This window comes from Dasypus novemcinctus, chromosome 3 (genome assembly GCF_030445035.2).
Source record: "Dasypus novemcinctus isolate mDasNov1 chromosome 3, mDasNov1.1.hap2, whole genome shotgun sequence".
NCBI classification, from domain to species: Eukaryota; Metazoa; Chordata; class Mammalia; order Cingulata; family Dasypodidae; genus Dasypus; species Dasypus novemcinctus.
Window position 1 is genome coordinate 130,611,299 of NC_080675.1, and position 17,416 is coordinate 130,628,714.

The window sequence follows — 17,416 nt, forward strand, 5'->3', positions numbered from 1 at the left end:
AAAGTTTGACTTAAATTAGATATTAATTTTGGTAGAAATTGGCCTTTCACATTGTTATAATTGAAAGGTCTGCTATGAATGAGCAAATTTTCTTCATATTATAGGGAAGAGCCACTTCCTATAATGGAGACTGGTGTCAGATTCCCTGGGTTCAAATCCTGGCTCTAGTTTCTAAGTTGCAGGGTTGTTGTGGTTTTTTTTTTTTTTGTATAGTTATTATACATAAGATATGGAATTGGGTTGCAAATTAAAGGACGTACTGAACTTAGTTACTGACACTTTGATAGTACTCAGGAAACATACTATTATTGATAAATTAACATTTGTGGTAACATTTCCCTCAATTTTGGAGGAAGGTAATTTTATTCCAGTTAGAATCCTGCCACTCTTAATATTAAAGCTATTATTAAAACAGTTGTGTAATTTAAAAAGAGATTTTATGGCTCACCAAAGGCTGAAGAAAGCTTGCAAATATTAAAAAATTATTTATTTTTTAAGAAGATCATATTTAAGTAAGTAATCTTACTTAAAAAAGTAATAATAATGGGTGGGAAGTAGCATATTAAATTTTGTTGATTATTTTATTTTTAAAATCATTTTTATCTGTTATATTTGTTGTATCAATTCTTGCAATGCAGAATGCTTATCTTGTGTTCAGTACAATGATTAGTTTAATTGGCTCTGCACTATTGAAGATGAGGTTGCTTGGGCCAGGACATATTTGGCAGTATGAGGAAGGCAAGCTTCTATGTTGATTATAACTCTGCCTTTTCTCCATTGTGTTCTTTCTAAGCACAGACACAGCTTGGTCCCCTGGCAGTGACATACAGCAAATGTCAATAACAACCTTTGTAAATGTTAAATAAAAGAGCAAATTGAAGGGCAGTGATTCATTAGGAAAGAATTTTGTCTGAGCAAATTAACTCTTATTTCTGTTAACCCATGTTAAAGAATCACTGTCTCTTGAGTCTTTGGATGTGATTGAACTAGAAACTGCATAGATGAAGGACCTCTCTTCCCTTTAATGGGTACTTTGAATCTGTGATATGTACTGTTCATTTGAGATCTTTCCTTTTTTCTAAATTGTGCTGTCATATCTGGCCAATTTGATCAGCATCAGACAGTGATGCTAACCTTAGTTTACAGAGAACAGTTTGCAAAAAGCATCTAAACTTCATATCTATAAAGAAAATTTTTATTATACAGTTTTCGTTAGTTACATTGTGCTTCAGACCCACCTGTCTGGATCAAATTACTCTGCTTCAACAGTCTTGCCAAGCAGACAGCCAAGTGACCAATATGTTTTCAAATTTTTGTGTCTGATGTATTTTCCAGTTCTTTTTCCTTGGTTAGCCCTTGCAAAAGCAGCCTATGCATCTTTGAATTTGTTGGCTTTCTAAAAACTCATTTTTAACACTCATAGCCAAAACTTGAATTTGCTTAACTGTGTATGTACCTAATATTTATTTGAAAATATTGTGTCCTTTGCTTTAGATACAATTAAAAAGAAATTAAGATTTTCAGAGCTAACAGTTTTTTCCTTTATATAAAGAAGATATCATTGTATTATCTACCACATTGCCAGAGTAACTGTCATTTTTTTGCTCCATCATTTACTCTAATAGAGTGACCGTGAATTTGCAGTTAATAAAGGTCTATTTATTTCATGCTTACCTTCACATAATGTTTTTTTAGTACCTTCTGCATCCTAGACGCTATGCTATATATTCTCTTTGAGGCACTGTAGGCAAGTGTAATTGTCAATCAGCTAATAAAATTAAAGTTCCTTATTTGTATTATTTGGACACAAAATAAAAAAATAGAGGTCTCCTCTTCTCACTTTATCCAACAGCCCTCACTCTTTGTGGATATTGTATTATTTGGATTTTGGAATATTATAAGTCATAAAGAAATGGATGGTGTGATCACAGTTTCATTGATGTAGCAGACACTTAGTAAATACTCTCCATGTGCCCCTGGTAATTCTAAACAGGGATTAATATCTCCCTTCTCAGCTTTCCCATAGTATTTTATATCTCTTGGGAAAAAACCAGTCAGCTCTTTATATTAACACATTAAAAATTTATTGATTACCTACCTTTTCTCCATTTCAGAACCTCTGCTAAATCGAGGACATTCAGGTATCTTATCTGAGTCTTAGGTCCTAAATCTTCGTGGCTGATTATAGTTACCCACATAGTTGATACTGTTTCGTGCTTGCATGCTTTTCCCCTCTAACCATTTATACTTTTTTTCACCTGATTTATTCCATCAATTCATTTTCAATAGTTTTTACATTTCTATCATTTTATAAGCATTGTGTTAGCTACTTGGATATATTTTGGTAAAGAAGGCAATTATGTGAACCCTTACCTTTATGGCCACCTGGTTTTCGACAAACCTGCCAAGTCCATGTTGACAGGACAAAGCAATCTCTTCAACAAATGGTGCAGGAAGAACTGAATGTCGATCACCAAAAGAATGAAAGAGGACCCCATCTCACTCCCTATGCAAGAATCAACTCAAATTGAATCAAAGACCTACATATAAAAGCCAGGACCATAAAACTTCTAGAAGAAAATGTGGGGAAATCTCTTAAAGATCTTGTGGTAGGTGGTGGTTTCTTGGACTTACACCCAAAGCACGAGCAACAAAAGATAGAATGGATAAATGGGACCTCCTCAAAATTAAACACTTTTGTGCCCCAAAGGACTTCGTCAAAAGGGTGAAAAGGCAGTCAACCCAATGGGAGAAAATATTTGGAAATCACATATCCAATAAGGGTTTAATATCTGTGATATATAAAGAGATGTTACAACTTAACAATAAAAAGAGAAAGGACCCGATTAAAAAAAATGGGCAAAAGACTTGAGTAGACCTTTGTGCAAAGAAGAAATACAAATGGCAAAAAAACCACATGAAAGTTCAACATTACTAGTGAATAGGAAAATGCAAATCAAAACTACAGTGAGATATTTCACACCTATTAGAATGGCCACATTAAAAAGACAGAGAACTACATGTGTTGAAGAGGATGTGGAGAGAGAGGAACACTTACTGTTATTGGTAGTGTTGAATGATACAGTCACTCTGGAGGACTGTTAGGCAGTTCCTCAAGAAGCTGAATATAGATTTGCCTCGTGACCCTGTAATAGCTCTAGAAAAACTGAGAGCAGTTATGCAAACAGACATCTGCACACTGATGTTCATAGCAGTGTTATTCACAATTGCCAAAAGATGAAAATAACCCAGGTATCCATTAGTTGATGAATGGATAAGCTGTGGCATATACACACAATGGAATATTATGCAGCTATAAGAAGAAATGAAGTCACGAAGCAAATGCAACGTGCATGAACCTAGAGGACATTATGGTGAGTGAAGCAAGCCAGAAATAAAAGGACAAATAGTGTATGATTTCACTCTTATGAACTAAATATGTTGTGTAATCTCATGGAGTTACTAACTTGAATATGGATTCACCAGAAAATAGAATGAGTTTAGAGAATGGAAAAGCAGAGGATTAACTTGTGCAGAATCATAGGTAAAAAAGATGTGTGTTAATCTTTGGAAATGAATAGAAAAGGTGTAATCACAGCACTATGTTTGTAATTAGCAGTGCTGTTATATGGGTGTGGCAGTTTGAAATTATTTGTGAATCTCCAAAAGAGAAAGATAATGTTGGTAAACTAATCTGTTCCTCTGGATGTGTATTAAATTCAGAAGTTTTAAGTTTACATGCTAAAATCAATTCAGGGCTTTTGATTCGACCAAGTCAGTAGAGCATGACTCAGGTTGAGTCCCTGCCCCCTTCGTGGGCTGATATGAATGGACACTCACAGAAGAGAGAGTGCTCTGTCATGTGTTTCCTGGGCCCCAGGGAGAGATAAGCCATTCCCCTGATAGTTTGCAGCTGAAACGAACAAAACAGCTGAACAGCTTCTCTGAGAAGGCCCAAAAAGAAACAAGCCCTATGCTGGAGACTAACACAGGAAACCCTAAGAGACCAGGCAGAGATTGCCCGCCATCTTGCTTCAACACATGGCAGCTGACTTTGTGGAGAAAGTTACCTCTTACATTATCCTGAGTCAGACTTTCCATGGCCCCAAATAAATACTGTTCATAAAAGCCAACAGATTTCTGGTACTTTGCATCAACATCCCTTTGGCAATTAATAATGGGTATGAGAATGATTGAAAGGGAAAGTTTAATGTCATGTATATCACTAAAAGGAAAGCTAAAAAATGTAACATGGGACTGTATAGCATAGTACAGCTTTATGTGAAATAAGAATGTGTGTAAAATTGCATATGTAAGACTTTTCTTTGAAACTGAACAATGTATGTTAATATTACAAGATGGTAATATCGGGCAAAAAACAAACATGCTAAGTGAAAGAAACCAGGCACAAAGAACTACATATTGTATGATGCCATTTATATTAAATTAACTATAAATCAACTTATAAAGATGAAGTTAGATTAGTGGTTATGTAGGTCTGGGATAGGATAGAGGTATTAAGAGGTGGCAGCTAAGGGGTGTGGAGTTTTTCTTTTTGGAGTAATGTGATTGATCTAAAAGCCATTGATTATACCCTTTGGATAGATTGTATAGTATGTGCATATATCTCAACAAAACTGTTTTTAAATAAATAAATAAGGAATAAAAGAAGGCAGTATGTCCCTGTCTTCCTGGAGTTTTCAACTCATAATTTAGCTTTTCCAGGAACCCTTGCCTAAAGTCACAGATTGAACTCAATGCTCCTTTTCTCTGTGCCCCTGGCACCCAGTCTATAGTGCACTGAGATTTGCTATTTTTGTTCATTTGTTTTAGATTGGAAGTTTATGTAGGACAGGATGTCTTGATTTTCCCCCAGACCCTGTCCAGTTCATAGTATAGAAGAAGTTCTCAATAATTGTTCGTTGAATTGTATTAAAACTGTAGACAAAGGATTTGATCTCAGGAAGTGGACTTGGCCCAGTGGTTAGGGCATCTGTCTACCACATGGGAGGTCCATGGTTCAAACCCCGGGCCTCCGTGACCTGTGTGAAGCTGGCCCATGCACAGTGCTGATGCACGCAAGGAGTGCCGTGCCACGCAGGGGTGTCCCTGCATAGGGGAGCCCCACGCGCAAGGAGTGCATCCTGTAAGGAGAGCCGCCCAGCACGAAAGGAGGTGCAGCTTGCCCAGGAATGTGGCCGCACACACAGAGAGCTGACACAGCAGGATGGCGCAAAAAGGAGAAACACAGATTCCCGTGCCGCTGACAACAACAGAAGCGGACAAAAGAACACACAGCAAATGGACATAGAGAACAGACAAAAAACTGGGGAGGAGAGAGAAATTAAAAAAAAGGATTTGATCTCTTTCATTATGAATTTCCAGGACTTATAGCTCTGTATGCATTTTGGCTTCTGTTATGATTATTTGCATTCATGTCTGTCTCTCCCACTAGCTTGTCATCTTGAAGAATACAGTTCTATCACATTTATGTCGACATGCTCCACTCGTCTCATGCTTGTACAAAGAAGCTGTGGAAGTGGTCCTTTTCTTATGATTGTTATTGTTAAATGGTCTGAGAACCATTTGAGTGAGTAGTCAGATCAGTGTCTGGGGAAGTAGGTAGCTTCTTTAATGAGAGACTGAAAGAGTTTGGTCATTAAGTGGGCTCAGGAAAGGTCCATTGTCTCTGCTCTGCAAGTGAGCTGATACTGAAAGGTAACCTGGAACAGGAGTTTTGTGGGTGTCAAATTCTGTAACTGGAAGACATGGCATTCTTTAAGGTGTGACCTGGAACTGACATAAGGTCAGAGGTTGTGTAAATGATGACATCTACAGAGAGGTTACATGATTTACAGTGAAACTGAGTCCCTGTGCTAGTCTAGGACAAAGATGAAGGTCAAAATCACTGATGGCTAGAGACAGACTTTGTCACTACTTAGAGACTACATTTCTGGAGCAGATGTGGCTCAAGCCATTGAGCTCCCACCTCCCACATGGAAGGTCCTGGTTTTCGTTCCCCATGCCTCCTGAAAAAAGGAACAAGCAAAACAAACAGAAAAAAGAAAATAGCCAACTGAGGGAAGCTGATGTGGCTCTGTTGTTGAGTGCCAGTTTCCCACATATGAGGTCCTGGGTTTAGTGGTTCAATCCTGGGCCCCTGGTACCTCCAAAAAGAAAAGAAAATAATACATTCTGGTAACTGTAGTTAAATATGGTTGAGGGGAAGAAAGAAAAACTAATATTCGAAGGGAATATTGGAATTGTTCATGGTTATGTTGTCAGTGATGACACCTGAAATGGGGCTTAAGACTTTAACCATCTAAAAAGTCACAGGTTTGGGAACTGATAGAGTTCCACTTGTTGCGTTGGATTCTGCTGCTTCCAAACCCTCAGTTTGACTTATTCCTATAAACACAGGTGATTTATATATTATACTTCTGCCTCTCAGACATTTATGTGTATGCAGAGCATCTGGAGATCTTGTAAAAGGCAGATAAGATGCAGAAGGTCTGGAGTGGTACATGTGATACCATACTTCTAATAAGTTCCCAAGCTTCCAGATAATGCTGGTGCTGCTGGTCCAGGACTCTTGATGCTATGTAGCAAAGGTATATCATTCTTGAGGACTATCAGATTCTTCATAGCATTGTTATTTATTCCAACTACATTCCAAACTTCTGAGGGCAGGATTTATATTTGTTAAGACTTAGTATTTTCAGAGCCTACCGTAGTGCTCTATACTCAGTAGGCACTTATCAAACATTAATTAGTATTTAGTATAAAACTCTTTTTAAATGGCTTTAGAAATAATCTAAATAAACAGATGAAATCATAGCTACTCTTGATATAAAGAGTAAACCTTTTCATTATCCTCTAGCAGTAGCCCTCCATAACCTTAGAGCTGCATTGAAAATGATCTCTGAGGTTCTTTTTAGGTCCCAAAAGGTGTAATCATGATAAATACATTGCCAAAAAATCCACTAATTCATAGGAACTAGAGAAGAAATAGAGTTATTTCAGATATCTTTTTAATGATTTGTTGGGTGGCAAAACTTTAAACTCTTTAGCTGCAGGGAAGGAGGGAGCGAGGTATGTAGTTTTACACTCCTTCCTAATTTTTCCTTACCTCATTTTTAATAGTGTTTTTGTTTTGTTTTGTTTTTGTTTGTTTTTGTCATCTTTAGTTGACTGTCATGTTTGAAATGTGTGAGAATAGTTAAAGAGAAATTGTTACTAGAAGAAGGGGTAAAGGCATTATAAACCATTCTGTTCCTGGCCTTTTAAAAATGTAATAAGTAGTTCACAAATAGTTTTTATTAAAGGTTAAAAGTAGCATAGACAGTAACGAGAGAAGGAACTTTATGTAATTTTAGTCATGTGAAATTTGCTAATATCAAGAAAACATTTTTATCAGTCACCCATCAAGAATGGAAATGGAGAGCCATTGCATTTTTTAAATGTATGGAAATAAAAAAGAAAACAAACATGGCCCATTGTAAACTTAAATTTTTAATCTTTATTTTTTTTATAAAAGCCCATTATCATACATTCACAGAAGCTTTCTTTAGGTGTGTGTTTTATGAATTTTTACAAGTATAGATTTACTTTGGAAAACAGTCTGGCAGTGCCTCAAAATTTTAAACATAGAGGTGCCATATGACCCAGCAATTCCACTTTTAGGTACTATACCTAAGAAAAAAGAAAACATATGTTCACTCAAAAATGTGTATACAAACATTCATAGCAGCATCATTCAGAAGAGCCAAAAAATGCAAATATCCCAAATATTCCTTGGCTGATGCATGGATACATAAAATGTGGTATTATCTATGCATTGGAATATTATTTGGCAATAAAAAGGCATGAAGTACTAATACTTGCTAAAAGATGGATGACTTTGAAAATATTGTGCTAAGATTAAGAAGCGAGTCACAAAGGCCACATATTGTATGATTCTATGTAGATGAAATGTCCAGAATAGGGCAATCCATAGTGACAGAATTAAATCTCTCAATAAATTAGCCATGGCAGAATTAGTCATCTTTATGGGAATTATGGGAATCTATTTCTAGATCCTCTATTCTTTTCCACTTGGGCCAGTTTGTGCTCACCAGGAGGCCCTGGACATCGAACCCTGGTCCTCCTATATGGTAGGCGGGGGCCCAGTTGTTTGAGCCACATCCGTTTCCTCATAATTCCTTTTAATTGAGAAATTTTTAACTAAACAGCAAAGAATCTTTCCAGAATTCAGTATTCCAAATTTACAGCAACTGCTTTTCTAGTAATGTGGAGGGCTGTGACCTGACACTTGATACCCAGTTCATGAGCTCTGGACCAGGGGCCATTTAGTTCTTTTGCCAGAAAGATTTCCAAACTTTGCCTACATTGTTGAGGAGCAGCAGTGGGAATCCTTTCGTTTTTCCCTCTATACCACTTTTTTTTGCTGGTTCATAAAGACTTTATCATTTCATTTCATTTTTGTATTTTAATGTATGTTTTGAAATTGGTATATCTGATTTCTATTAGCTTATACTTTTTGACTAATTTCTAGCAATCAAGACAGCGTTAAGTAGCAAAGTATCTTTAGATTGATTAAACATATACACACACACAAACAACACATATACAACCTTTGTGGAGGGACTATATCTCCAAATCCTTTACAGTTTCTTGCATTTAAGCTTAAATAGTGCTGCATTTTGCTACGTTTTGTAATAGAGCTACAAAATATACGGTATTTTACAACTTTGATATATTTCCTGTAAATGTAAAAAAAGCAGGCTATCTCTTGAATGTGTATTAACTTTATTCATTGAAGTCTGGCACAAGTTTAATATTCTTGGCAACTGAGTTTAATATTCTTATTCTTCAAAGGTCCTGATCACTCCTTGTTTCTGAAGAATTTTACTTTTCTTTGCTTGTCTTATACAATCTGGTTAGTATTTTCAAGATTCACAAGCTGCTATATTGTCTGTAATTTCTTTTTACTCCTTGAGGTTTAAAGTCTAGAGGTTTTTTTCACCTAGTATCCTTTTTTTAAAATAATTAATATAAGAGCAGATATAAAAAATAAGTGCATATAAAAGTTGTGGACTTACAAACCAAATATGCATAACATCATACTGGGCCCCCATACATTACCCCATCACAAATACCTTATTTATAATAAATTATGAAATTATCATCAAAGTGTTACTATTAATTATAGTTCATATCTTATATTTAGCATATTTTCCCCCAAATCCACTGTATTATAATTTTATTGCTTTTAAAATCTCAGTTTCCAATTGAACATTGCTAGTATAAAAAAAATGCTGTTCATTTTTGCCTGTCAAACTTTCATCCTTCATCCTTGCTAAGCTCATATAGTAGGTTTTTAAAATAGATACTCTGGGATTTTCTATTTAGACATAAATTTTTTATAACCATAAATAGGGACAGTTTTGTTCCTTTCCAGTCAGTGCACCTTTCTTTACTTTTTCTTGCTTTGTTTCACTGGTTAAGACTTCCAGTAAAATGCTGAGTAGTGGTGGTGATTCTTCACCTTAAGAGGAAAGCAATTCAATCTTTTACCTTTAAGTATAATATTAGCTGAAGGATTTTGTAAAAGCCTTTTGGAAAATTGATTATGCTTCGATTCCTGATTATGCTGAGAGTTTTTTATCATGTTTACATGTCAAACTTTATTAAATGATTTTTTTGAAAACTTTTTTAATTTTGAGGAGGGTCCCATTTATCTATTTTATCTTTCATTGCTCATGCTTTGGTTGTAAAATTTATTTTATTTTGTTTTTTAAAGATTTATTTTTATTTGTTTCTCTCCCCTTCCCCCACCCCGTTGTCTACTCTCTTGTGTCCATTCGCTGTTTGTTGTTCTGTGTCCGCTTGCATTCTCAGTGGCACCGGAAATCTGTGTCTCTTTTTGTTGTGTCATTTGCAGTGTCAGCTCTCTGTGTGCCACCACTCCTAGGTGGGCTGTGCTTTTTCGCTCAGGGTGGCTCTCCTTGCGGGGTGCATTCCTTGGGTGTGGTGCTCTCCTATGCTGGGGTGCCACTGCATGTGGGCCAGCTCATCACGCAGGCCAGGAGGTCCTGGGTTTGAATCCTGGACCTCCTATATGGTAGGTGGACACTCTTATCAGTTGAGCCACATTCACTTCCTTAAATGATTTTTTTATGTGTATGTTTGGGAACACAAGCATAAAATTCCTCACAAAATATCAGCAGATCGAATTCAGCAATATATTAATGCACCGTGATCAGTGTATTAACCAGGCTGATTGAATATTAGAATGTCAGCCAGTTTGTAGAAGTTTTCAGGTATTATTTCTACATATATTTTTCAAATCTGTATTTTTATTCCTCTCCTGGGACTCTGATGACACAAGTATTTGACCATTTGTTATTATCCTTAGTTTACCAATTACTTCCTTTGTTGTACATCCATAAAGAATCTTTTATTTTGGTTATTGTTTTTTTAAGTTTAAAATTTCCCATTTTGTTCTTTATATAGTCTGTGTTGTTTTGTTTTTTTTGAGATTGCTAGTTATCCATTTGTTTCAAGACCATTCACAACTGCTTGTTGGAACATTTATATAAATGCTTTAAAATTTTTATGAGATAAATTTAGATTTGGATGCAAATTTCAGAAATATACATTCAGTAGACCTAAATTAAGCTTTTTAAAAGTGAAGCTCATAAATTTAAGGGTATGCTCATTAGGACAACTAGACATTTTACAGGAATTTATTCTCTCTACAAAAAATGGTTATTTGGAAGAATTTCCAGGTGAAGAAAGCAATAGTTTTGTTATAATGTGTGAATTAAACAGGACACACTGCCTGAAAATAGTTGTTTTACATGGTTTAATGAAATGTGATCTAAAATTATTGTGGCCATTGAGTTCATGAGAAAATCAAACATTTATACAGATACTAAAATAACGACTGACATTATAGCAATAAAAAAGGCTTCATTCACAACAATGAAAGATAAAATTATTACTAAATCTGCCTTTATATGTATTTCTTCCTTATTGTATTTAAGCTTTAGATCTTTGCTTATGTCAGAAAAACAATCATAATTAAGGGAACATTAAGGGAAATTTTAAGTGAATGAAAGTCTGAGGTTTTTGTAACATCAAGTATAAAATTAGTATATGTTTTTGGTAGTGGGCTTTATTTTGAAGCTGAAACCTCTCGTGTCTGCTATAGACATTTTATAACATTTTGTAACGTTTAATGTACTAAATCCAGCTGATGAGCCTGAATAAAATCATATGGCTATGCTATAATCGATCATATGCACCCAGTTAACTTAAGGCAAACAACAAATGATGTGATTAATATTTTATACTACCCTGGGTATACTGACAGGTAGAATGAATGATGATACTCATGAAATAAATAAAGAGAAATTTATTATGCATCATCTTTATAATCCAAAATATGAGATTTGCTAATGCTGACTTTCTGAGCAACTGTGGTTGAGTATTTAAATTTTACTTAATTCCTTTTTAACTCATAGCTAATCTCTAGAAAATAAGTTTTTCTTTTTCATTTTTCATTTTATTTTTGTGGTATGTTTGATAAATGTAGATGGTACTATATTTTTTAAAAATTCTCTCGTACTTAATGTTTTTAACTCTTTTATAACCTTTTAAGTAAAATGTGTACATCTTTATGGCATGGCTATAAATAGAAGCTGTTCTTAGTTTTTTTTCCCCTTCACATACAGAAATTTTGAACTGGAGAAAAGATATAAAAGCAAATAATAGTTCCAGTGAACAGGGTGTTTTAATTTTTAAAAATTAAAAAAAAAAAAACAAAGCAAAACGCTCCTTCCCTTTAAACTACATATTGGAATATTGTTTAAATTTATCATACTTATATTCTGTATATAAAGTATCTGATTTTTTTAAAAAAAGATTTATTTATTTATTTAATTACCCCCCCTCCCCTGGTTGTCTGTTCTTGGTGTCTGTTTGCTGCGTCTTGTTTCTTTGTCTGCTTCTGTTGTCGTCAGCGGCACAGGAAGTGTGGGCGGTGCCATTCCTGGGCAGGCTGCACTCTCTTTTCACGCTGGGCGGCTTTCCTCACGGGCGCACTCCTTGCGCGTGGGGCTCCCCCATGCGGGGGACACCCTTGCGTGCGCATCAGCACTGCGCATGGCCAGCTCCACACGGGTCAAGGAGGCCCGGGGCTTGAACCGCGGACCTCCCATATGGTAGATGGACGCCCTAACCACTGGGCCAAAGTCCGTTTCCCTAAAGTATCTGATTTTTATGTAGTCATTTGTCTTTAATGCAACAATTTTTCAAAAAATGCTTTCTTAAAGTCATCTTCAAACCAATGGCAGCTAAATGTGTCAATCTTAAAAAAAATCTTGTAAAGACTGTTATAATACCCTTAGAAGATATTATCTAAAAACTAAATACTCACTGACTGGTGTTTCCAAATTTTGATCTGTATGGTGCTCATGGGTATGAGGGGCGAGGAGGGGAAGAGTAGGTATATGTGATATTAATGGAAGTTTTCTGTAATCAAATAAATTTGAGGAGTGATATGTCAAATAAAATTCAAAGAATACTCAGAGCCTATAATAAGTTAACCAGAAAATGTAATATGCAGAATTTCCAAAACTTCTTTGGCCATTTCAAAAGAAAGCTGAGGGATAGCCAGAACACAAGAAGCAAAATTGGGGGAGAGTGATACCTTGAAAACCAAAGAAGGAACTTTTAGATTGAGAAGTTTTCGGCTATGCTAAATATTATAGTGAGGTCAGGTAAGGAAAATTAGAAAATGTTCTTTTGATTTGATAGCTAGGGATTACCTTCATTTCAGCAGTGTCAGTGGAAGGGTAAGATTTGTGGCTTGATAGCAGTGGGTTAAGAAATCAGTGTGGTGAGGAAATGTAGATGGTTCTTTGAAACACCTTGGCTGCAAAAGTAAGGTCAGAAAAATAAGTTGCTAGAAAGGGATATAGAGTCAATAAAGGGATTTTTATTTTTAATAAAATTGGAGCAACTTGAGCATAGTTATGGAGAAGAAGGAGCTAAATGGTTTAAGAAAAGGGATTATTTGATGGAGCCATGTTCCTGTGGAAGCAGATGAGAGAAACTAGATGCAAATAGGAAGAGATTAGCTTATATATACAATTAGCATGAATATAGTAGGAAAATATTGATCAAATTAATTTTATTTGAATATATTTTAGTCATATTCTTGAACATTTTAGAATTAGCATTTTGAAATGGTTTCCATAAGAAATGATGATAGGAAGATTCCTAAAGTGCCACTCCTAGATAATAAATCTCTCAGTTTGTCTCTCCTTTCATCTATTATTTGAGTGTTCCTAAGTCAAATAAGTAAAAAAAAAAAGTTGCATCCAATGTAAGATTATATCAACTTACTCAATTTTTCATCTCACTATCTTATGTTTCTCTAATTTTTCCTGTTTCTGTGAGAGGAGGTTCCACCATCAAATTTCTTTGTCAATTTAAAAAATCTGTACATTCAGTTTTATAAGAAATGGTATATAATTTGTGGTTGTTAACTAATTCCATATTTTTTCAAAGTATAGGAATGGGCAAAACCACCCAAACCTGGAAATGACAATTTGCTTTAATATTTTGTTTTTCTCTCTGTAACCAAGTTAGGCTCCTTTCATTCTTGAAAACTGAAACAAAAACAATATATTTATTTTTCCCTCTACTTTTCCTTATTCTTTCATTCATACATTCATTCAACATTTATAAAATACCTACAGTTTGCAAAAAGTTCTACCAAACTTTGAGGGGGCAAAGATGATTAAGGCACATTTTCAGCATTTAAAATTTTGGTAATCTGCAGTTCACCTAAGTGAACGGAGAGCTGTAATGCAGAGAGTAGCACTTATCATATAAATACTGTCACCATTTATATAGAGAATTACTGATCCCCTTAGATTTATGGGACCTGGAGGATATCTTCCCAGAGCTTCCCACGCTGGGAGCACTTTTACTGAATTTGAGGAAAGTTTGTGAAACACTGAATGCAATGAATATGAGAATATACTAACCAACAGTAAAATTATTTGTCTAACAGATTCACTGATCATACCTGGTGAAGATGTAAGAATAGATGTAGAGAACTTTTCCTGGGGGTAATGTTAGCCCATGGTGAGAAGTCTTTTTGTTCTTCACCATCACCTAGGATGATAAATTAATTGGCATATAAAGTCCTGCCTGTTGTATGTTGCCAGTTCTCAGGAGAGCCAGCTGCTAACTGGGACACGAATATTTTGCTTGTTTGTTCTGAAGATAGTAAAATAGGTACTTTTCCTAAACACCAGAATATCTAATTTTGAAATTAGACCAATTCTTTGAGCTTACCAAATTCATTTGAACAGGAGTGTTCTTCTGTATTATTTACATTCTTGTCAGGTGGCACTGGGAATCTGTGTCTCTTTTTTTCATTGTTGCATCATCTTGCTGTGTCAGCTCTCCATGTGTGTGGCGCCACTCCTGTGCAGGCTGTACTTTTCACATGGGGCGGCTCTCCTTGTGGGGTGCACTCCTTGTGTGTGGGATACCCCTACATGGGGTGCACCCCTGTGTGGCACGGCACTCCTTACGCGCAGCAGCACTGTGCATGGGCCAACTCACCACATGGGCCAAGAGGCCCTGGGTATTGAACCTTGGACCTCCTATATGGTAGGCTCTATCAGTTGAGCCATATCCGCTCCCCGCCCCCCCACCCTTTAAAAAAATACATCTTTCTCTCTATTTTTAAAACATGGTGTTAAAGTCGAAGAGATAATGGTCTGGTCCTTGTATGAGCTCCAGAACTGAGCCCCTAGGAACATAAGAGCATCACTTTGAGTTTGTAGCAATTGCAGTGCCAAGTTTTAAGACCCATAAGAATGCTAGCCATAAGAATAAAAACAAAACTGTTCCAATTTCTGTGCAGCTTGTTTCCCAGCCTCTGGTACTTCCTCATGGTCAGCCATCTCTAAGCTTTCATAATTCAGGATAACCTTGTTAGTGATGAGGGAGAAGCCAAAAACTCAGAGTTCATAGTGCCATGCAACTATAACTTTTGGTACTGTACTTATTCCAACAGCATCAGTCCCAGCTTCTGTAGCAGATGACACTCTGCAATGGTCTCAAACTTAGGCCACGGAGCATCACATAGATGCCTTCCCATAGTTCTCACTGCTCGCGCATTTGTTTCCAGGCACTATAAGCCTTCTGCCTCAGATTATGGTCATAGGCATCACAGGTGGAGGGAAAACAATCACTAAACCTTTTGTCATTGGGCCCTCTGAGTGGGTTCTGGCGAGAGAAACCAGGCATGTTGATGTGATCACAGGTCAGCGTGACATCTCCAGTCCCCACCTTGGGGTTGAGCCCTCCAGCTGCGCTGGTGAACACTAGGATACCACACCCATAAGCTGGAGAACCCTCACTAGTAACCTTACCCTCCAGAGCAGGTAGCCTTCATGAAGGTGGAATCTGCCTTCCATCACCTCACAGGCTCGGTCATTTAGGAGCCCAAACACCAATCATCAAGGGTGACCTGGTGCTATACTTTGAGGAAAGTTGGGTATCTCACTGAGATGTGGGCCTGAGTTACTTTATCTGCCAGACCTCCTAACCCAGAACCACAGATCATTGCCACTTGAGGTCAGTGCTTGGTGTGGGACAAAAGCCATCCTGCAATGTTCTGATAATCTTCTTATGTGAATTCTTTCTCTATGGTCTGCCTGTGCCTTCTCTATCAGTCTACCACTGTGTTGTTGGGTGTGGCTGGGACAATTCGTCAAGAGCATTCCTTTTGAAAGAGAGGATGTGCAACATGTATAGTTCAGTGGTTGAGTGTCTGTTTGGCATTTACAAGGTCTCAGGACCAATCCTGAGTACCTCCAAATAAAAAATAAATAAATGAACTAAAAAGTGGTAATGTTCATGAATACACTCCTCCCACATCAGCAACCGCCCCCCCCCCCCCCCAATCATTGTGGTACATTCATCGCACTCAGCGAACACATATTGGAGCACTGCTGCACTACGTGGATAATAGTTTACTCTGTAGTTCACACTCTCCCCCGGTACATTCAGTGGGTTATGGCAGGATATATGATATCCAGCATCTGACCCTGTAGTATCATTTAGGACAACTCCAAAGTCCCAGAAATGTCCCCTCATCACATCTCTTCTTCCAATCCCTGCCCTCAGCAACTACTGTGGCCACTTTCTCCCTGTCAGTGATGCAATCTCTTCTATTAGTAGTCAGAAAAGTTTTAGTGAGCAGAACAGCTAACATATATTAATAATTGACCGTTTTAAAGGTTTTTTGTGGATACTAGAGAAGCGGCATCTGTAAATTGTGTGCAAATATACCAACTTTATGAGTTGGCATTCTTACTTTGCACAACTAGCTAAGGGGAAAGAAAAGGTAGAAATCCTTTGTCTTTCTTTGACAAAATGAACTTTCGGTAGATTTTTAGTAATTTCGGTTATCGAGGATGTATTATCAGGGGGCCAGTTGAGAAGTACATTGACCAACATTTGCAGTTAATTGCTGGTTATCGTCAGGGAGATTTCAATTTTCTTGTGAAGTACTGTTTTTTAAAACACCCAAGGTAGAATCAGTACTTTTTATGAACTGAGACGGAGAGCATTAAAGAGATTAGCTTACTCTGAATTTTGGCACTGTCAAATTAGTATTTTTATTATTAATATTAAATTATGAAACTGAACGCTTACTGTGTTTTTGTTTTGTTTTGTTTTGTTTTTAAGATTTATTTATTAAATCCCCCCCCCTCCCCCAGTTGTCTGTTCTCTGTGTCTATTTGCTGCGTCTTGTTTCTTTGTCTGCTTCTGCTATCGGCAGCGCTACGGGAAGTGTGGGCAGCGCCATTCCTGGGCAGGCTGCACTTTCTTTTCACGCTGGGCGGCTCTCCTTTCGGGGCGCACTCCTTGCGCGTGGGGCTCCCCTACGCAGGGGACACCCCTGCGTGGCAGGGCACTCCTTGCGCGCATCAGCTCTGTGCATGGGCCAGCTGCACATGGGTCAAGGAGGCCCGGGGTTTGAACTGCGGACCTCCCATGTGGTAGACAGACGCTCTAACCACTGGGCCAAGTCCGTTTCCCTTACTGTGTTTTAGACATGTTGCTAAACACTGCAACCTATAATCTTCAAAACAATTCTTTGAGGTGCACATACTTGCCTGCATTATTATTTGTCTTCTACAAATCAAGAAACTGATTGTAGAGAGTTCAGGTAACTGATCCAAAAGTCACAAAGTTAGTGAGAAATGGAATGGGGATTTAACCCGAATTCTGTCTAACTCCAGAGTTCCTCTCCTAAGTACTCTGCTATTTTTCCTTTAAATACCATTTTGTATTTATGGTAGTTAAATAATGAGAATCC

General features: G+C 37.0%; 1 protein-coding gene and 1 pseudogene across 14 annotated transcripts in view; one reads left to right on the top strand and one right to left on the bottom strand.

Annotated features, from left to right (window-relative positions):
- TCF12 (transcription factor 12) overlaps positions 1-17,416 on the top strand; it is a 422,204-nt gene that overhangs the window by 213,432 nt on the left and 191,356 nt on the right. The window lies entirely within an intron of this gene.
- The window catches only part of LOC139438209 (purine nucleoside phosphorylase pseudogene), a 37,721-nt pseudogene continuing 35,211 nt past the window's right edge, over positions 14,907-17,416 (bottom strand).